General features: G+C 42.1%; 1 protein-coding gene across 1 annotated transcript in view; it reads right to left on the reverse strand.

The window, feature by feature from the left end:
• Positions 1-22,318, reverse strand: part of LOC133991099 (disks large homolog 1-like) — a 132,334-nt gene that overhangs the window by 37,243 nt on the left and 72,773 nt on the right.

The following is a 22,318-nucleotide window of genomic DNA, read 5'->3' on the forward strand; positions in this document are numbered from 1 at the left end:
ATTACTTTAAACTGATCTTTCGAGCTTTAAAACACGACGTTTCGGTCCTGACTAAACCACAGAGCATCTCCCTGTAACCTCCAACACTCACAGCTTTCGTCCACCAGTAAAACCAGCACTAAACTCCCAGTTCTGTTCCCACGTCGCTGCCGTTAAACTACCTTACTGAAGACGAAGGGCACCCATGGGATCTCCGGCCTGACGGCTGCGTGGCTGCTGCTGCTGCTGTTGCTGCTGTTGTTGCTTCCTCCCACCACCTTGGCCGTGCTCTTGGTTGGACTTTTCTTGACGCTGTCTCGCAGGTTGAGGAATCTGCTGCGAGCTCTGCAGGAGGCCGGCACCGTGCAGCTAGTGAAGGTGGACAGAGATGGTTGGACCTGCGGGCGGCCCGGTGGCAGCGGGGGAAGCGAGGGCGGCGGCTGGTGCTGCTGCTGTTGGTGCTGTTGATACTGCTGTTGGTGCTTCTCCTGCTGCTGTTGGTGCTGTTGGAGCTGTTGGTACAGGTGCTGCTGCTGTTGGTGCTGGTGCTGTTGGTTCTGTTGGTGCTGCTGCTGCTGTTGGTGCTGTTGGTGCTTCTCCTGCTGCTGTTGGTGCTGTTGGAGCTGTTGGTGCTGTTGGAGCTGTTGGTGCAGGTGCTGCTGCTGTTGGTGCTGTTGGTTCTGTTGGTGCTGCTGCTGTTGGTGCTTCTCCTGCTGCTGTTGGTGCTGTTGCTGTTGGTTCTGTTGGTGCTTCTCCTGCTGCTGTTGCTGTTGCTGCCGGTGGAGCTCGATGGCGTGCTGCCTCTGCAACGGGTGCAAGTGAGCGATGGACTCCTGCAGGTCGAGGTCAGGCCGCGCCGGCTTCTTCTCACCGCTGCCGTTCATTGCCTTAGAGGTGAACTCCTGCCGGGGGTAATGTGTGGTCATCTTTCCAGGAGGAGATTCCCAGAGTGGAGGAGGAGTAGGAGGAGGAAGAGGAGGCTGAATAATAAATGATGGATGTTTCCTTCAGATGTGTTCAGGCGTGCTCGGTGTCTGCGGTGCGACTGACACACAGTAACTCTCTCTCTCTCTGTGTGACTCGCTCTCATCTTCTGCCAATTAATCGGCTCCAGTGAGCGAGGCACATGTCAGCACAATGGGGAGAGAGAGAGAGGAGGGGGGTGGAGGGGGGACGGGCCTCCACTCGCTGCATGAAAATAATCGATATCGCCCCCGGATTCAGACACAGCAGCGTTGCATGTCAGCGAGGGGGGGGGGGGGGGGGGGGGCGACTAGGACTCCTGGTTAGCAGCAGACAGGAAGCTGCAGCATGTTTTATCTTAAGCCGCTGCAGACACGCTGAGATATTACAAGCTGAGATGTGTCAAACATGAACCAGCAGACCACAAACTGACCACACTCATTCAAACATCTTCATCTGGTTTACACACGATGGTCACATGATACAGAAGAACCGGTCGGAACAAATGAACCCTAAAACAAGCAGCTGATTAATCAATTAGATGATCGAATCCTGGACTATTTTGACAATCAAAATAAATCATTGTAGTGATGTTTGAGTCAAATTTCTGCTGGTTGCATCGTTTGAAATGTGAAGTTTTCGACCCTCCTGTTGTGTTCTTGTCAACCACGCAACTGTTAATAAAGCTTTAAGGTTTAAATTATCTCCCAATCCTGTGTTAAACCTTTTTAGCTTCAACTTCCAACTTATAACCACATGTTTCTACACTTATTTATGGAAATTATGGTCAACAGGCCTCATTTGAATGAAATTATATCTCATTTTTTTGAGTTAAAGCTTCAAAATAGACCCAATGTTTAAACTATGAATGGGCGAAACTTTAAATATGCTCCAGAATAATCCTAAATATGAGCGTTGACATGACAACGGTCTGATTTCATAAGTGGATTTAAAACCCCAGCAGGAGGGTTTTGGTGGGAGGAGCATCAACCAGCCTGTGTGGTCTTATATCCTGCAGTCCCTGAACGCATCGTCTCCATCTATAGTCATGATGGCAGTTTTTAAAGCCGTAGAAGAATCTCCACGTCTGCTTTGTTTGTGATGCATTTAACCGTCACGTGAGCAGTGGAGCAGCTTATTGTTGCAGCGTGCTCGCTCATCGTTTAACGTGCACGAACACAAACGCAGCATTTACAGAGAAAATCAATGAGACAGACGGCCCTGAACGCATCACAGTTACATTATATGTATATATATATCTAAATATACATGTGGACATCTCCTCAACACATCCAGTGTTTTCAGCTGAAGCATGACACACACACACACAGAGACACACACACAGACACACTGAGACACACACACACACATACATAGACACACACACACACTGAGACACACACACACACATACATAGACACACACACACACAGAGACACACACACAGACACACTGAGACACACACACACACACATACATAGACACACACACACACTGAGACACACACACACACATACATAGACACACACACACACACACAAACAGACACAGACACACACAGATACACACACAGACACACATACAGTTACACACACACACACAGAAACACCACTGAGTAGGATTAGTGCCTCCACTCTGCAGCTCCACCTACAGGCCTAACAGCTCAACACACACAGCTGCAACATTTACTTTCATCACAGAAGACAACTGGAAATTATTTAGTAAAAGTAGAAACTGTGTGTAATATATTTTATAATAATAATATTATAATAATGGAAATACTAACCAGCTCTTATAGACAGATGCTCGCTGGCTTCTTAGAGCCATCAGAGGAAACGTCACAGTAAAGTTTATTCTGTACTTTTTTATGGTTCTTATGAGCAACTTTGAATTTTAATCAACTAAATAACAACACAGCAGCTTTAACAGTATATCTGACATTTAGGTATAAAATGACACACATGTCCATTATGGGTTCCTTGCACAATCTTAATAGTCAGCTTAGTTACCAGAAACATAAATTAATCATATAAGTCTCTTAAAGTTCTGTTTCATTTCTTTTACAGTCATTTAATAGTCTGTAGTTCCAGCAGGTGCTCTCTAGATTACACTGTTTATTTTACATTTATTAGTTTTACTTCCTGGGTTTGACAGACTGGTCGCCATAAAGAGGAAGAATCAACCAGTACAGGCACAGTTACATCCCATAATATAAACATACAGAGGATGAGGGGAGTAACAGTGATGTGAGGAAAGATAAAAATCAAGGTAAACTAAGTTATATTAACCATCCTGTTGTCCTCGAGTCAAGGAAGGAAGGGAGGAAGGGAGGAAGGAAGGGAGTAAGAGAGGAAGGAAGAAGAAGGAAGGAAAGGAAAGAAGGAAGGGAGGAAGGTAGTAGGGAGGGAGGAAAGGAGGAAGGAGAGAGGGTGGGAGAAAGGAGAAAGAAGGATGAAGGGAGGAAGGAAGGAAGGATGAACGGGGGAAGAAGGAAGGAAGGAGGAAGGGAGGAAGGAAAGGAAAGAAGGAAGGGAGGAAGAAGGAAGGAAGAGAGGAAGGAAGAAGGAAGGAAGGACAGGGAGGAAGGTAGGAGGGGGGGAGGAAAGGAGGAAGGAGAGAGGAAGGGAGAAAGGAAAAGAGGAAGGGAGAAAGGAAAAGATGAAGGAAGGAAAGAAGGACAGAGGAAGGGAGGAAAGTAGGGGGAGGAAAGAAAGAGAGGAGGGAGGAAGGAAGGACAGAAGAAAGGGAGGAAATAGAGAGGAAGGAAAGAAAGAGAGGAGGGAGGGAGGAAGGACAGATGGAAGGAAGGAAGGAAGGAAGGAAGGAAGGAAGGAAGGAAGGAAGGAAGGAAGGAAGGAAGGAAGGAAGGAAGGAAGGAACGGTCAAAACAGTAGGGGTCAGTTTGACCCGGGAGGACGACACGAAGGTTAATACAAAACAAGGTTTTATTTAATTCATAAATAAAGTCACAATAAGGCCAAAAGGAAAACTAGTTTCTTTAGAAAGGAAGAAAGCGTAGCCTGAGAAATATTAAACTAGATTAACAAACAGATTAACATCATTTTTAACTACTTTATGACACACATCTACTCCTCTGATCTAAACAGCAGCTGCTAATCACTATCAGTTACTGTATCCATGGCAACCTTATACTTCCTGTTTATCTATTGAAGGAACTGTAGTATTGAAACTGAGAGCATGATTGTCCCTCATACTGAAGTGAAACCAGGACAGACTTTATTAATAGACCAACATGCACCTTAGAAGTAGGTGAACCTCCACTCTTACTATTACAGCATCACATTATAAAAGGTCTGAAAGTCCAGTTCATGTTCTCATAAACTTATAAACTCTCTAAAGGTAACTGAGTCGGGTCTGAACCTCTGCTGGTTGAATCATCTGTACGAAAGATCAACAACCGTGTTAGAAAATATCTGGATTATTAACCCTCCTGTTGTCTTCAGGTCAAGGAAGGAAGGAAGGAAAGGATGTAGGACAGGAGGAAGGAAGGAAAGGATGTAGGACAGGAGGAAGGAAGGAAAGAAGGAAGGAAAGGAGGTAGGACAGGAGGAAGGAAGGAAGGAAGGAAGGAAGGAAAGGAGGTAGGACAGGAGGAAGGAAGGAAGGAAGGAAGGAAAGGAGGAAGGAAGGAAGGAAAGGAGGTAGGACAGGAGGAAGGAAGGAAAGAAGGAAGGAAAGGATGTAGGACAGGAGGAAGGAAGGAAAGAAGGAAGGAAGGTAGGACAGAAGGAAGTAAGGAAGGAAGGAAAGAAGGAAGGAAAGGAGGTAGGACAGGAGGAAGGAAGGAAGGAAGGAAAGGAGGTAGGACAGGAGGAAGGAAGGAAAGAAGGAAGGAAAGGATGTAGGACAGGAGGAAGGAAGGAAAGAAGGAAGGAAGGTAGGACAGAAGGAAGTAAGGAAGGAAGGAAAGAAGGTAGGACAGAAGAAGTCAGAAGTCTGTCTGACTTTCATGGTTCAGAGTGAAATATCTCACTGACTATTAAACAGGTGACCATGACATTTACAGCAGATAATTAAAGGTCTCTAGAGTCAGACTCCTACATTTCTCCTATCAGTGGATTCAAACTCACAGCAGTGATCATTTCTGCTCCTTCACAACATGACCACTGACAAAACTCACAGCTGAGACTTAAAGCTCAATAAAATAAGAAGCATGGCAGCAAGCATCCTTTCCTTCCTCCTTCCTTCCTCCCTCCTTTCTTCTTCCTCCCTCCCTTCCATCCTTCCTTCTCTCTTTCTTTCCTTCCTCTCTCTTTCCTCCCTCCTACCTTCCTCCTTTCCTTCCTTCCTTCCGTCTGGCTTTCCTCCCTCCTTTTTTCCTTCCTTCTTCCTTCCTTCCTCCCTCCCTCCTTCCTCCCTCCTTTCCTTCCTTCTTCCTCCTTTCCTTCCTTCTTCCTTCCTGCCTCCCATCCTTCCTCCCTCGCTCCCTCCTTCCTTCCTTCCTCCATCCCTCCCTCCCTGCTTCCTTCCTTCCTTCCTTCCTTCCTTCCTTCCTTCCTCCCTCCCTCCTTCCTTCCTCCCTCCTTCCTTCCTTCCTTCCTTCTTCCTCCCTCCTTTCCTTCCTTCTTCTTCCTCCCATCCTTCCTTGACTCTATGACAACAGGAGGGTTAATCTTCAGTGTCAGTAAATCCAAACTGTAGTAAAAGCTTCTTCTTCGTCTCTAAACAACAACAGTTACCAGTCGATGTTTACTGGTCACTGATAATAAGTTTCATGTAGTTAACTAGAAAACCAGACATAGTGCTTTAAAATAAAACTAAACCCTGCAGCTGTACAGGATGTATTCCAGCTACTCTAAGTGTGAAGCTCACATAGTGAACACAGCAGCTCTGTGACTGTGAGCTCGCTGCTGGTTGTATTTAGGTCAGATTCATCTTCACACAGCTGCCAGCATCACTCTGGATACACTTCCTTTACATTTATCTACTTCCTTTACATTTATCCACTTCCTTTACATTTATCCACTTCCTTTACATTTATCCACTTCCTTTACATTTATCTACTTCCTTTACATGTATCCACTTCCTTTACATTCTCTCTACTTCCTTTACATTTATCTACTTCCTTTACATTCTCTCTACTTCCTTTACATTTATCCACTTCCTTTACATTTATCCACTTCATTTACATTTATCCACTTCCTTTACATTTATCTACTTCCTTTACATTTATCCACTTCCTTTACATTTATCTACTTCCTTAAATTTATCTACTTCCTTTACATTCTCTCTACTTCCTTTACATTTATCTACTTCCTATACATTTATCTACTTCCTTTACATTTATCCACTTCCTTTACATTTATCTACGTCCTTTACATTTATCTACTTCCTTTACATTTATCCACTTCCTTTACATTTATCTACTTCCTTTACATTCTCTCTACTTCCTTTACATTTATCCACTTCCTTTACATTTATCCAATTCCTTTACATTTATCTACTTCCTTTACATTTATCCACTTCCTTTACATTATTTACTTCCTTAAATTTATCTACTTCCTTTACATTCTCTCTACTTCCTTTACATTTATCTACTTCCTATACATTTATCTACTTCCTTTACATTTATCCACTTCCTTTACATTTATCTACGTCCTTTACATTTATCCACTTCCTTTACATTTATCTACTTCCTTTACATTTATCTACTTCCTTTACATTTATCTACTTCCTTTACATTCTCTCTACTTCCTTTACATTTATCCACTTCCTTTACATTTATCTACTTCCTTTACATTTATCCACTTCCTTTACATTTATCTACTTCCTTTACATTTATCTACTTCCTTAAATGTATCTACTTCCTTCTTCATTAATCAGGATTTTTCATTATATCGTCGTGTTTGGTTGTTTAAGTTCATCTCACAAAGCTCCACAGGGAGAGTTATGTTGTTAATATGTTGGTTTATTCTCCTTATGTATCGATTTATTATATATATGTTTAACCTTTGTGTCGTCCTCCTGGGTCAAATTCACCCCGTCTGTTTTGACTGTTCCTTCTTTCCTCCCTTCCTTCTTTCCTCTGTCCTTCCTTCCTCCTTTCCTTCTTTCCTTCCTCCTTTCCTCCCTCCCTCCTCTCTTTCTTTCTCAGCCCCCCCTTCCTCCCTCCCTCTTTTCCTTTCTCCCTCCCTCGTCCTACCTTCCTTCCTTCCTCTGTCCTCCCTTCCTTCTTTCCTTCCTTCCTCCTTTCCTTCCTTCCTCCCTCTTTTCCTTTCTCCCTCCCTCGTCCTACCTTCCTTCCTTCCTTTCCTCCCTCCTTTCCTCCGTCCTTCCTTCTTTCCTCCTTCCTTCTTCCTACCTTCCTTCTTTCCTCCGTCCTTAATTCCTTCCGTCCCTTCCTTCCTTCCTTCATCCTTCCCTCCTTCCTCCCTCCCTTCCTTCCTTCCTTGACTCGAGGACAACAGGAGGGTTAATTTGCCAACCAACTGGACATAAAGACTCTGAGACTGATTATTAATGAATCTGATGAATGTATTTAAACCTGGATCTACTTTTGGTCTAAGTTTAGTTTACGTAGGCTTTCTTATTTACTTATTTATTTTCTCTTTTGTTTGCCCGTCTGTGTGTTACCATCTGTTTGGTGTTGTGATGTTTAACGGTGAAAACTGGCCCAAAGTTAAAGAAAAGAAGAAGAAAAAAAAGAAAGTAGTTGTATTGTAAAACCTTTTGGCTGCCAATAAAAATCTAAATTATAACAAAAAAAAGAAGAAATGAATGCTATAAAAAGGTAAAAGAAAACAACGTATCTCTTCATTTCAGCTTTTAATTAGTTACAGCTCTTCTTTAATAGTTGCATTTTACTTGATTTTAAGTAGTTTTTATTATCTGTTTTAGCTACTTTTACTACATACTATTTTTATTATTATTGTACGGTTATGTTCCATCTGATTTTACATTAATGTTTATTTTCTGCTCTTTTTTAAACATTGCTTTATGCTTTCATGTGAAGTATTTGGTGTTTGTAATTTATTTAGTTGTAAAGCACTTTGAGCTGCTTTTATTGTATGAAAGGTGCTTTACAAATAAAGTTATTAGTATTATCATTCATGTTTTTTAATAATTTTATGATGTACTAAAATAAAATTAAGTCATGATTGAAGATGAGCAGTGAGACGGTTTGTATGTGTTTGACTCTGAAGCTGATGAATAAACACATCTGGGTTTAAAACACTGAACTTGATGTTACACACAATAAAATCTAAATGATAGTATTCACAGATATCTGACTAAAGTTGGTCGAAACAAAGTTTAATAAAATAAACACAAATCTAAAGTATTGTTTAATTATTCAGGAGTTTCTATGTTGAGGATCATAGAGGAGAAAAAAACTTGAATACTTGAATCAGTTCCTCACAATCACAATGAAGAGGCTGTGATGAAGTGTAAGTGTGTGTGTGTGTGTGTGTGTGTGTGTGTGTGTGTGTGTGTGTGTGTGTGTGTGTGTGTGTGTGTGTGTGTGTGTGTGTATGTGTGTGTGTGTTTGAGGCAGTAAACAGCGAGGCGGTGGGGTAGTGCTACGTGTCAGGAGCCCAGAGGTTGCTAGGCAACGCTGAGAAAGGCATGTGCTACTGCAGGGGTTCCTCACATCTGCCCAGAACATGATGCTGCTGCTGCTGTAGAGAGAGAAAGAGAAGGAGAGGGGGGAGAGAGAGATAGAGAGCGATAGAGAGAGAGAGATAGAGAGAGGGGGAGAGAGAGAGAGAAAGAAAGAGAGAGAGATAGAGAGAGATATAGCGAGAGAGAGGAAGAGAGAAAGAGAGAGAGAGAGGAAAGAGGGAGAGAGGAGAGAGAGAGAGAGAGAGGAGGGAGATCCGTCTTATCGTGCGATGAGAGTCACAGCTCTGGAACATTCAGCGTCCCTCCGCTACCCGACGTTTAACTCACGCTGAGACTCTGACACATTTAGATCCAACGTAATAACCTGCTCACAGCTGCTGCAGCCTTATCAACACATCACCTCAGCACACACACACACACACACACACACACACACACACACACACACACACACACACACACACACACACACACACACACACACACACACACACACACACAGTCCTCTTGTTCTCACTGTGAATATTTGACCTGTTTATCTCATGCTGATGAAATGGGCGTTTCTAGACTGGTGGTGAAGAATTGAACCAGATGTGAAGGTTTGTGCATGAATCCTGATCCAGCACATGACGCAGCAGCAGCAGCAGCAGCGTCGGCTCTCCTGTTGCAACTTTTCCCACATCCAGTCTCATCCAGCGTCACATCCACAGCAGACAGACGGATCAATACGTTTACAACAACACACACAGGAGCCACGGTCGCAGTAAACAGGCCGACTGACACACACACGTAGCAGAAAATGAGTCACGGTGCAGCACCTCCTCCTACCTCCTCACCTTTATGAGGAGCTTTTTTTCTCTTTTTGGGGTGGAGGGGAGGGGGCGGCGGGCAGGGGGGTTGAGGAGGGGGGTGACCTACCAGTAGGCGCCGGTGGAGCCGCTTGGTTCTCCTCAGGGTGCCCATGATGCGGCGGCCCATCTTTTTGGCGTACCACACAGAGTTGAGCATGCTGCTGCTTGTTGCTGCTGCTGCTGCTGTGGTGAAGGTGGAGGCGGTGTGTCGCCTCCTTTGCGCCTCCTCTCGCTCCTGCTGCAGGCTGCGGGGTGGCGGAGGTGGTGCTGGCTGGAGAGCAGACGATGGGAGGGGGGCTTCACTCCACCTTGTGTCCCCCCCCTCCTCTTCCTCTCCTCCTCTTCTTCTTCTTCTTCCTTGCAGACACAAACAGGGAGGCTGCAGAGAAGCTGACGGAGGAGGTGTTGGAGGTGAGCAGAAGCTGCTTCCAGGAGAGGAGCGACGGAGCAGAGAGGAGCACACTGAGGTCGTCCTCCTGCTGTCAGTTATGTGCAGCAGCAGCGGCGGCGGCGGCGGCGAGCAGTAGCCGGTGAGCTGCAGCCGTCACACGCCGGACTTGACGGGAAAGAGAGAGAGACGAGCCTCCTGAGGCGGATTAACCTGGCGGGGTGAGAGAGCATCGCTGAGCAGGAGGAGAGAGAGCAGCCTCCGTCTGTCTGAAGCAGACAGCAACAACACACTGCAGGGCTGAGAGCACGGAGACGAGTGTGTGTGTGTGTGTGTGTTTAAAGAGAGCGCAGCCAGGGAGGAAGTTAGTCCTCTGATCTCTTCTCTCTGCAGTCTGGAAACCTCACGCAGCCTCCTCCTCCTCCTCCTCCTCGTCTTCCTCCTTCTCCGTCTCTCTCAGTCCAGAGAGGCTTTGGTCCAGCTGACCTTTGTCCTACTTCAAGTCTTCAATCTTTCAGTCCTTTTCCCAAAGTGAGTCAGCAGGAGAGTCTCACACACTGACGAAATGCTGAGTTATCAGAGCGGTGACGGACAGCGAGGCGACGATCACGACAGCCGACTGAATCTAGAGAAGTTCATTTATCTCTCTCATTACTTCACTACTAGTTTATTTAAGGAAGTTAAAATCTAAAAGTAACGAGACGATAAGAAAATTAAGCAAATATGTAAATGAAATAAGAAATTTTACAACAAACTTGACAAAATGTTCTTTTAAGTATATAAAATAAAATAAAAATATATAAATACTTGATACTACTTGATTGTTTTGGGTTTGTATTTTCATTAATGAATCCAAGTTTTCCCCCTAAATCAGAGCATGTGTAGTTTTCATACAGCTAGCATGGCTGAAAGTAGCGATGATGTCTTCATTTTTAATATATGAACCTTTTACTTGCCAATGCCTTGAAAAAAGTTGTTCATATATGTTTATTTTCATAACTACAGAGTTTATTGGTTGGTATCAGGTGTGTTTTACTTCTACGGTGAGTAAAAAAGTCTGATAATCCTCCCGGGTAGAATTGACCCCGTCTGTTTTGACTGTTCCTTCTTTCCTCCCTTCCTTCCTTTCATTCCTTCCTTCCCTCTGTCCTTCCGTCCTTCCTTCCTCCCTTCCTTCTGTCCTTCTTTCCTTCCATATTTCCTTCCTTCCTTCTTTCCTTCCTTCTGTCCTTCTTTCCTTCCTCCCTCCTTTCCTTCCTTCTTTATCCCTTCCTTCCTCCTTTCCTTCCTTCTTTCCTCCATCCTTCCTTCCTTGACTCGAGGACAACAGGAGGGTTAACTCTGATCTACTGATAAAGTAGTTGATGAGTTCAGGCTACGCGGGTGACGTTAGATTGAATTTATTAGCTTTTTTTAAGTGGCAGCTTTTCTGTTTGTATTATTAACTCGTCTCTGTGTTGTTTGTAATCACGTAGCTACGATACAACGTCCTTTAAACTTTGTGGACTTTAACCGAACAGTGAGTTTGTGTCTACAGTGTGTTTTAGCGATGCTATATTTGGACTATATTTTCCTTCAAACATCCAATAAGGAATGCCACAAGGCTTTATAATGGGTCCTCTACCTTTCAGTCATATCATCCACAAGCAGAGAACAGACTTTAATCGCTACGCAGATGACACCCAACTCTATATTTCTGTTGATCCTGAGGTCCAGAGCTCACTTTAAATCTACTGTACTCCTCAAAAGGGTTTAAACAGACTTTCCCAGTCTCTTAAATGGGAAACCGGGTATCTGCAGGGTTCACAGTTTAATTTAAGACCTTTAAAGACACTTAATACCACGTAGAATGCAATTTAATAACAATTTTATGGATATCAATAACAACTAATAGCAATAATAAGAACTACAGTTATTAACCAAGTAAAATGTGAAATAAATAGTAATATAGTTAAATTAATTTCACATTTTTCTCATAACATCCTGGAACTATACAACAATCATTCCCAATAATATAACTAATTACTCATAAATCATGACCTAGACGTAATAAAAAACAGTGGATAGATGAATGAATGGATGGACTAACCAATAAGAAAATAATCATTCATTTAGGGTCAGAGGTCTGGAACAATAAGCCTCACATCCAGGTGGGGAGTTCTGGTCCTCTGAAATGAGGCCAACGCGGAAGTAACTTTAAACTGCATTCTATCAAAAGGCCACCAGGGGGCGACCGATTTGGTGTCAAAAGGACTTCCGTCTCTATACAAGTCAATGGAGAATTCACCAACTTCTCACTTGATTTCTAACCTCAGTAAACGTTTTCAAAATGTGTTTATGGTCTCAATGATCTTAAATACATGAATAAAGGGGTTTTGCAATATGGCGATATCAGATCATGAATGATTAAAACGTCTCCACGATCTGCCTTTACAGACACATCGTTAGTATCGAGCTACAGCATTTTATTTACGGACAATACTACATAAATCTCCATTTTTTTTTTGTTACATAAGCTGTAAGTTTCATGGGGAAAATCCTGTGGAGGGTTTTATTAGGGAAGTGATGTTATCTGGATACTGGTGGAAGGATCTCTATATTTTAAAAAGTGGTTGGTCTGAAAACAGTCAAAAAAAAAAACAAGAAAACTTGAGTCTATTGTTCATAACTTTCCCTGCCTGGAATCTGCCCCCCATGACTTTCCATGACTTCCCTGAAATTTCATGACCGACTGGAACCTCTGGCTATAAATAGAGACAGCGTGTCCTCCCAGCATGCTTTGCTGCAGTTGGGGAGTGAAATGCAGCCGAGATGAGACGATGAACAAAAAAAAAAAGCATTAGTGACAAGTCATTTCATGGCCTCTGAGTCCTTTTGTGTACATCAGAGCAGCCGTAAATCTTTTAGTTTGGGAGGAACAGGAGGACGGCTATTCTGCATTTCAACACCAACCCCCCCCCACCTCAACCCCCCCGCTCCCTGTCCTGTTACAGAAAGCGTCACTAAATCTGTCCTTGTCCGTCTCTGCAGGTTCAACCCCCTCCCTCCCTCCTTCTCCTCCTCCTCTTCCATTTTCCTGCCGTCAGGATTTTCTTTGTCGCCATTCATCTCCTGCGTTGCCATGGCGCTGCTGAGTAAAGCGAGCGAGAGGCGAGAGGGGAGAGAGATGAAAAAAAATGAAAGGAATAATAAAAAAAAGGAGTGTACAGTACGTCCTCCAAAGCCTTCAGTGCCTTTGTGAGATGCAAGGATCCATTCATTGAGTTATCGCAGCAGAGGTGTTTGAGATAGCGGCTGACGTCAGGCTGCCGGAGGACATCAAACATGGATGAAAACAATAAAAGAAGAGGATGTGAGGATGAGTTTTCTCCACCAAAAGACTGTCACCGTGAGCAGAAACCTCAGCGGATGATGTCGGCGGTGACGTGAAGGTGCGGAGATCCTGATCGGTGACTGAACTGTGGACCGGCTGCTCAGAGTTCAGTCTGACGTCAAGTACGACTGAATCACCGTAGATCTCAGATTACTCAACATGTGTGATTAAGGTAACAAACCCACAACAACCCGGCCAGCAGCTCTCTGACACTGATTCACCTCTGATCTACTTCATTGATTCATGAGAAGCAGAAAAATAACATCTATAAGTTCGTTGTTTGTCTCATAATGTTTTCAGTATTTAACCTTCGTGTCGTCCTCCCAGGTCAAATTGACCCAGTCTGTTTTGACTGTTCCTTCTTTCCTTCCTTCCTCCCCCTCCCTCCTTCTTTCCTTCCCTCCTTCCTTCCTCCCTCCGTCCTTCTTTCCTTCCCCCCTCCCTCCTTCTCTCTTTCTTTCCTTCCTATCTCTTTCCTTCCTTCCTTCTGTCCTTACTTCCTCCCTGCCTCCTTCTTTCCTTCCCTCCTCCCTTCCTTCCCTTTTTCCTCCCTCCCTTCTGTCTTTCTTTCCTCCCCCTCCCTTCCTTATTTCCTCTGTCCTTCTTTCCTTCCTTCCTCCCTTCCTCTTTTCCTTTCTCCCTCCCTCTCTCCTTCCTTCCTTCCTCTGTCCTTACCTACTTCCTTTCCTTCCTCCCTTCCCTCTTTCCTCCCTTCCTTCTTTCCTTCCTCCCTCCTTTCCTTCCTCCTTACTCCCTTCCATCCTTACTCTCTTCCCTCCTTCTTTCCTCCCTCCTTTCCTTCCTTCTTCCTCCCTTCCTACCTTGACTCGAGGAAAAAAGGAGGGTTAAACTGCAGCAACACCGATCACAGACTGTGTCACTGCGTCCGAAAACCAATCATTTATATTTATCGGCCATCTTCACACGATGGTTTTATGCAGTGTTGGGAACTAACTACGTACATGATGAAAGTGTTGATGATCAAATAAGAGGTTACATCTGAAGTATTTTGCTATTTTTAATTCTTTGAAATCAATATTTTTTGAGCTTAAATGGAGTCACAGTACCAATTAAACCCACTTTATTCATCAAATATCTTTATTTTATATTCCAAAATCTACATGAACTAATGAATACATTTTCAAATGAGAGATAAATGTTGCTTTATAAGAAATTATCTCCCTTATAAATCATGTCAGTATCCATGAAAAACAGCTGGACTTAGATGTTGGTGCTTAATGGGGAAAATAATGAGTAGCTGAATCACTTAAATTAATGGTTAGTTGCAAATAATTGTTATTATATATAGTGGCTGGTTGCAGCTTCTCAAATGTCAAACTGCTCCTTTAAAATCTAATGAGGCTGCTCTTCTCATGATAATATAACCACCACAACAACGAAATGGGCACCGTGAAATTCAAATGATAAATAAATTATAGTTTCTCCACATTAACAAACAACAGGCGACATTTACATTAACTATGTTTCATGTGACGTTTTCAGAGACATTAAAAGCAATAAATAGGCAATAAATGTCAAAATCACAAAATGAAACACTTGAAGGTGGTCGATGCTGACACGACAGATTACTGTTGTCATGGTAACACAACACGCTTTACGACTCGGGAATTTTGCAGGAGCGAAAAGTGAAAATTTGAGATAAGAAACATCTCACAGAGACGACTGACTAACAGCTGACAGGAAGGTTTAAGCTGATGTGGTAGATAGAAAACCATTACTGTGTTATTTATTACGTTATCATATTTAGATATATATGTTATGTGGTTCTTTAAATCGCTGCTATACTTAAAAAGCCAGACATTGAGCTTCCTTCTCATGTGTCATGTTTAAATGCCAGCTGCCATTTTTGGGGGTTTTGTTTGTTTTTTCTTTGTACATTTTAAATCTTATTTTAATAGAATAAAATGAAGGAAATACATGAAACATATTGAGATATGTTGGTTTTCTGTGTGAAGACGGAGCTGCTTCCTCCTGAAACTACGAACTGAAAGACCCGAAACTGTCAGAGACGATTACTGTCGACCAATTCAAGTCAATTCTTCAGAGAAGAGAAGACAGTACGCTGAGGGGAGAGGAGGGAGGGATGGAAGGAAGGATGGAAGGAAGGAATGAAAGAATGTAGGAAGGCTGGTTGGATGGATAGAAGGAATGAAGGAATGATCGATGGAAGGAATGAAGGATGGATGGAAGGAGGGATTGATTGAAAGAAGGAAAGAATCTAGGAAGGATGGTGAGATGGATAGAAGGAATGAAAGAAAAAAGGTCGGAATGAATGAAGGATGGAACGATGGACTGAAGGAAGGAAAGGATGAATGAAGGAATGAAGGAAGGATGGAAATAAGGACTGAAGTAATGAATGAAGGAAGAGTGGAATGAATAAAGGGTGGGTGGTTGTATGGATGGAAGGAATGGTGGAAGAGAAGAAGATGGAACAAAGGACTGAAGGAATGAAGGGAGGATTGATGATTGGATGGATTAAGGAATGAATGAAGGAATGAATGTAGGAAAGAATGAAGGAAGGAAGGAAGGAATGAAGGGTGTCAATTTCCTTCGGGGGGCGCTGTGGGAATCACTGACAGCTGTAAACTGAATGAGGAGGAAGGACGATAACGAGATGGAGACGTTAAAAAACTGAATGTATCTTTCCAGAGCAGTGCTGATAACAGGATGGTAGGGGCGATGGGGGGGGTTGGGGTTTACCTGGATTGGGGGGTAGGGGTTGGAGGAGCAGGAGGGGAGGGGGCTGTCCTCGCTTTGAGGGTACAGGGTGGAAGGCGTAGGGGAAGGGAGCTCCGGGTGATGCTGTCCTAACGCTGAAGAACCGTCAAAGATGCACTCCAGAGCCGCTACCTACAGAGGGGGGGGGCAGACGGGGGCTCATTGAGGTCAAAATACAGGAAAGGCAAAGTAGGAAGAGAGAAGCAGTTAATCCTTACAGAGAGAGAGAGAGAGAGAGAGAGAGAGAGAGAGAGAGAGAGAAAAGAGAGACTACAGAAGGGAAGGTAACAGTTTATTTTACAGCTCCTTCAATGTTATACTAATTTACTGGAAATCTTCTGAGTAATTTGCAGAATTAACAGTTACACAGCAGGAAACTATAAACAGCAGATTACTCAAAAAACGTTCCAGTAAATAAGGTGAGCTGTAAAATCAGGAGCTGTAAAATCAAGCGTTAGTGAAGAGAGAAGAGCAAAATAACTGGACACTCCCACAAAAAAGATGTTTTATCTCAGTGAGGTTTTCCTGGTCAAATAAAATAAAGTGAGATGAAATAATAATTTTGGTGGCTGATCCAGAACTGATGATCTAGCATACATTTTTCTGTCTCTTTCTGAAGAGTTTCTGACTTATAGAAAGAAAATTTAACTCAAAATGAATCAGAGTGGGGTGTCTTCTGCGTATGTAACGTTAAATAAGCAGAAATTGAGATTGTTAAGACTTTGTTAATAATGTTAATTGTTGACTAATCAAAATAGCAGCTAATACAGCCCCATAAATACATTTAACATAATTGTCTTTCAAAAATCAGTCAATTAACTATCATCTCCAGAATCAAGTGTTATAAATCAGTTAAGAAACTTAATCAGATGAAGCCAGATCAAGTTTTATTCAGCCTGAAGACAAAGAGTAAAAATCTGACAGTAAACCAAGAACACAGCAGAGAGTTGAGCAGGAAGACGTGAGGGATGAACGGAAACAGACAGAAAGATGAAGAAGAAGAAGGGAAGGAAGGAGGATCTGGATGGGATATAACAGACAGGCTGGCGATCAGGACCTTGGAGAGCTCCAGAGTCGGACCTTCCCCACTGTGATCAATACTTCTCCAATAATCCCCTTAAAATACTTCAAATATAAACATTTTCCAATCACTCTGGAAGGTTTTCACAGCTGATTTCTCTCCACAGATCCAACGTTTTGTCCTCCTGACATCAGCATCGTCAGGTCCCGTCAGCTCTCCAGGACTAAAAACCAACATGTGATCATGGGGTGGGAGCTGCGTTAACAGGTATGACAGCACATGAAGTGAAGCCCTGAAGCTGATGGCGCGTTGCATTTGTACTCGGAAGAGAGAATTTCCGAAATCCCCGTCGGAAATTTCAACTGGAATGACCCCAGAAGTCGGATATCACGGTCGGAAAGTCAGAAGAACCTCACCAGCTCCGAAACCAAAATCCAAGATGAATGCCCCCCGCTCATCAACAAGGTGAAAGTTGTCGTAACATCCTGTTTATTAGCATTAAATCAGTGGTACACTAAACACTGTCCTACTTCTACCTGCGGACATGTTGCTATTGATTGGCTGACCCGGCTGAAACTAGTTTTCTGACATCATTCCCAGCTCCGACTTCCAGCTTCCGAGATAAATGGAAAGCAGCAGCATGAGACACACGCCAGCTGACACACGTGAACAACATGACTGCGTTCATTCAGTCAATCGTCAGAGGAGGTTTGAACACTAAACTTCTGCTGGAGAGATTCAAGAAATAATAAATCTACACTAACAGTTATTAAAAAAACATATTTATGAGAAGAACCAAAGAATGTGTTTCATCTGATGGTTGAAGCTCATTATGTTATAAAATAAAGGGCGGATCATTGATTTATTAAACATACATACGACATAATTTAGAAACTTTAGCTGAAAAGTTTATATTTGTACATTCACTAATTTTAAGGACGACATTTAGGGGGAAATGATTAGAAACAAGATTCTGAACTGAAATCAATTGCTGCTACTTTTCATTATGATTATGACTATTTATTATTATATCCTTTTAGGGCCGGCTGGAATGTCTATTAGATTTCATTGTTTGGTAGCACATTGCACTGCTCACTTTATCTCTTCATATATTTTCTTTTTTTATTTACTTATTTGGTGACTTACTTGAATTTATTATATATTTTTTATTGGTCACCAAGATCTAAGTACAGTATTTTCTTCTCTTTCATGTATCTATATGGCCAGAATGACAATTTAAAGAAAGAAAAAAATATCCAATTTCATATGTAATATATCCGTATTGGCTTAAAAAAATACTGTATTGATCAGAATTGATTATGAACAACTTAAAGAGACTTTTGTCTTTGTACCTTAAAGGTTTATCTGCTGGTAAAATATATTACATTATATTAAAATCTGATCTTAATTGCTCTCAATAACTATAAAGTTTCACTATCTTCAAACACCGACAGACGAGATGATTTGTATTTGATCTCTTATTGTAAGAGAAGAAAATGATTAGTGATCATTGAGAGACTAAATCAGTGATCTGCTTGTGATGCCATAAAGCAAAATGACAACATCTGATCATTGTGAGCAGCTCAACTATAAACTATTTTACAAGATCAACACAATATGGAAAAAAACTAAAAAGAAATAAGTATTTTTGTGCTTCAGATTTGTATTTTTTGTAATTTCCAGCCTGTTTAATCCTCTGATGACCCTTCGAGTGGTGACTTCCTGCAGAGCGGCTCCTCCTCCCTCCTGCAGCCGTCATTCTGCATTATCACCACACGGTGGCAGAAAAGCTCCACCGAGCAGCGATGGATCTGAACACATCAGGCCTGTTTATCCTGCATTAATCTGATCTCATGTACTCTGTAAACATGAACGCAGCAGAGTGGAAAGCTTTAAACCTCCCATGAAATATAAAATCTCAGATAATCTGCAAATTGGATTAATCGACTCCAAACAACAACAGTGATTAAAGAGTTTAGCTTCACCTCGCTGATCGACTCCAACTGACAACCAGTAGAAAGATTAATCTATAACTTGCTGTTGTTTTACTGTATTTTTAGTTTTCTCTGTAATGCACTTTGAGCTACATGCCTTATATGATAGCGGCTCTATAAAGAAAGTTTTTGTTTACTGCATTTTTTCTTTCATTCGCCTGAATTTTATTGAAATTTTACACTTTAATACACTGATCTTTGTGTTTAATGGTTTTACATCTTTTCATAAAGAACAAATAAAGTAAATAAAAATTACTTTAACCTTGTTATATTATATGTATTGTCTTTTAATCTGTTGATAATTAGTTTTTTAAGATGGTAAAATATCAAATAATTTTTTTAAAAAGTCCATCACAGCCCAAAATCAAGTCTTAATTGTATGTTAAAAAGTGATCCAGTGGTTTGTGTTTCACTCGCGTCGAGTTACAAGAGAAACTAAAAGAAAAGTCAAAATCAAACATGTTAAACTGCATGAATGCTGGATCCTACGTTTCCCATAATGCACCTCGTTGGTGTCTTCCAAACTGCACACCTCGGATAGACTGATGACATCATTGTGACATCATCAGGGTTACACACATGACGTTACGCAACAGTTTCTGACTGATGTCATCGAGCCTCTTTAACACACACACACACACACACACACACACAGCAGCGGCCATGAGCAGCAGCATGGAGGGCGGCGTGAACAGGAAGCACAGTCATGTGACCGAGAGGACGCCAAATTCTCCAGGTTTTACTAAAAATACAGACGGCCTGACCATGCTGGGCTCACTGTGAGAGTACAAGGAAGGACGTGGAATCATTTACAGGCTGAGATATCTGCTGATTGAATAATTGATTGATTGACTCGGCAAAACTCAGACCAACCTGAGGTCACATGAACAGCAGGAGCCTGAAGAGGAGATGTTTGTTCAGTCATAGTTAAAGCTGTAATGAGTGTTTGTGTTTTAATGTGAAGTGAATCTGACAGATGGAGACATGCAGAACCAACATGTCGCCATCAGGATGAAATACGTTACTGTTAAAGCTATCAAAAGTCAGCTGCAGACAGGAGCTGCTGTTTCTCCCTCAGACACGATTTTACACCAGATTTGTTCCCTTTCATTTTATCAAATAATCTCCATTAAAAGAACAGAACAAGATGTACAAACTATCACTGAAGCAGTGTTGTCTTCGTCAACGATGACGATGACAAAATAATTTCGTTGACGCCACTTTTTTTCATGACGATAACGAGACGGTGATGAGATAAACATAGCTCTCTGATGACGAAAACATGACGAGACGTGTGTGAGTTTTCGTTGACGAGACGAGAATGGACGAAAATGTTAGTGGGTGATCTGTCAGACGTTTAAAATGCGTGACATTTCTGCTTATTGTGTGTGTCAATTAAAACCTAAAAAGTATCTGCTGCTGCCTACAGTCTATCCTTGTTTGGTCACGCCCACCACCTGGCGTGCAGCGCACAACGTGCTCAACACATCACACTGTTGTTACTCATCAGACAATGGACCATGATGGCGGCGGCAGTTTCAACACAGGGGCTCGGTGGTCGCAAACGTAGAGACGACATATGGGTGTATTTTAAATATAACCCAGCAGATAATAAAACAGAGTGTATTGTGAAGGAAGACGGTGACAAATGTGGCCACAAAGTAGGCGGAAAAAATACGACCAACCTTAAGCGGCACCTTAAGGCTCGCCACAAGGATATTTTTTTATATATTTTTAATACACAATCCTTAGATCAGAAATGTGCCGTTGGGTGGAAACCTTATATGTCTAAAACCATTCCTTTATTATTGTTATTATTTGTGAAAATAGCAGATCTGCAAGCTTAAAATGTGTTGAACTTATAGATCTGCTGCTATTTTCACAACTTATGTGTGACACTGCCCAACAGCAATCTCCAATACTTATTGACCTAAATTAGTTTGTTAAAAGACTATACTTATTTTTTCTTTTTTTTTTGACTAAAACTATACTAAAACCCTTTTGAGTTTTCGTCGACTAAAACTGGACTAAAACTATCACATATAGAAGTGACTTAAATGTGACTAAAACTAATAAGCATTTTAGTCCAAAAGACTAAGACTAAGACTAAGACTAAATCTAAGATGCTTGTCAAAAACAACACTGCACTGAAGAAAAGTTAAATGTGATTATTTTTTTCTCTGGTTTGAAGCATATTTATGGAGGTTTATAAGTGAGGGACATCAGAGATAATGATATCTTCTTGAACTGTAAATCACACTGAATGATATTAATGTGTTTCATGTCTGTGTGTTCAGATCTGACTGAGATAGTAGTTTTGACTCTTCACCTGAATGTCTATTAAAACCAGATCCAGCTGGTGACCCCATGAAACGAGCTCACAGAGAGTCAGCGAGTCAACAGTCCTAAAATCCTGACTGGAGGAATTTGACTGTGTGTCATGACATTATGACATCATGACAGGGAGCAGGTGTGATTGGATCAGGTGTGATTGGAGTATTATGATTGGATCAGGTGTGATTGGGGCAGGTGTGATTGGAGTATTATGATTGGGGCAGGTGTGATTGGAGTATTATGATTGGGGCAGGTGTGATTGGAGTATTATGATTGGAACAGGTGTGATTGGAGTATTATGATTAGGGCAGGTGTGATTGGGGCAGGTGTGATTGGGGCAGGTGTGATTGGAGCAGGTGTGATTGGAGTATTATGATTAGGGCAGGTGTGATTGGGGCAGGTGTGATTGGAGCAGGTGTGATTGGAGTATTATGATTGGGGCAGGTGTGATTGGGGCAGGTGTGATTGGAGCAGGTGTGATTGGAGTATTATGATTAGGGCAGGTGTGATTGGGGCAGGTGTGATTGGAGCAGGTGTGATTGGAGTATTATGATTGGAGCAGGTGTGAATGGGGCAGGTATTAATGGAGTATTATGATTGGGGCAGGTGTGATTGGAGTAGGTGTGAATTGAGTATTATGATTGGAGCAGGTGTGAATGGAGCAGGTGTGAATGGAGTATTATGATTGGGGCAGGTGTGATTGGAGCAGGTGTGAATGGAGTATTATGATTGGAGCAGGTGTGATTGGAGCAGATGTGAATGGAGCAGGTGTGATTGGAGTATTATGATTGGAGCAGGTGTGAATGGAGCAGGTGTGAATGGAGTATTATGACTGGAGCAGGTGTGAATGGAGCAGGTGTGAATGGAGTATTATGACTGGAGCAGGTGTGAATGGGGCAGGTATTAATGGAGGTACAGGTGTGTATTTGCTTCAGAGCAGCTTTAATGATCACATGTAGGCAAACAGAGACAGCAACAAGCCTCTTCCTCCTTCTCTGTATGTGTGTTTGAAGGACAGATGAACAGGAAGACATTCAATATAAATATAAACTGTATATATATGAAGAGAAGGGTCCTAAAGTCTGAGAAAATGAT

This window comes from Scomber scombrus, chromosome 11 (genome assembly GCF_963691925.1).
Source record: "Scomber scombrus chromosome 11, fScoSco1.1, whole genome shotgun sequence".
Lineage (NCBI taxonomy): Eukaryota > Metazoa > Chordata > Actinopteri > Scombriformes > Scombridae > Scomber > Scomber scombrus.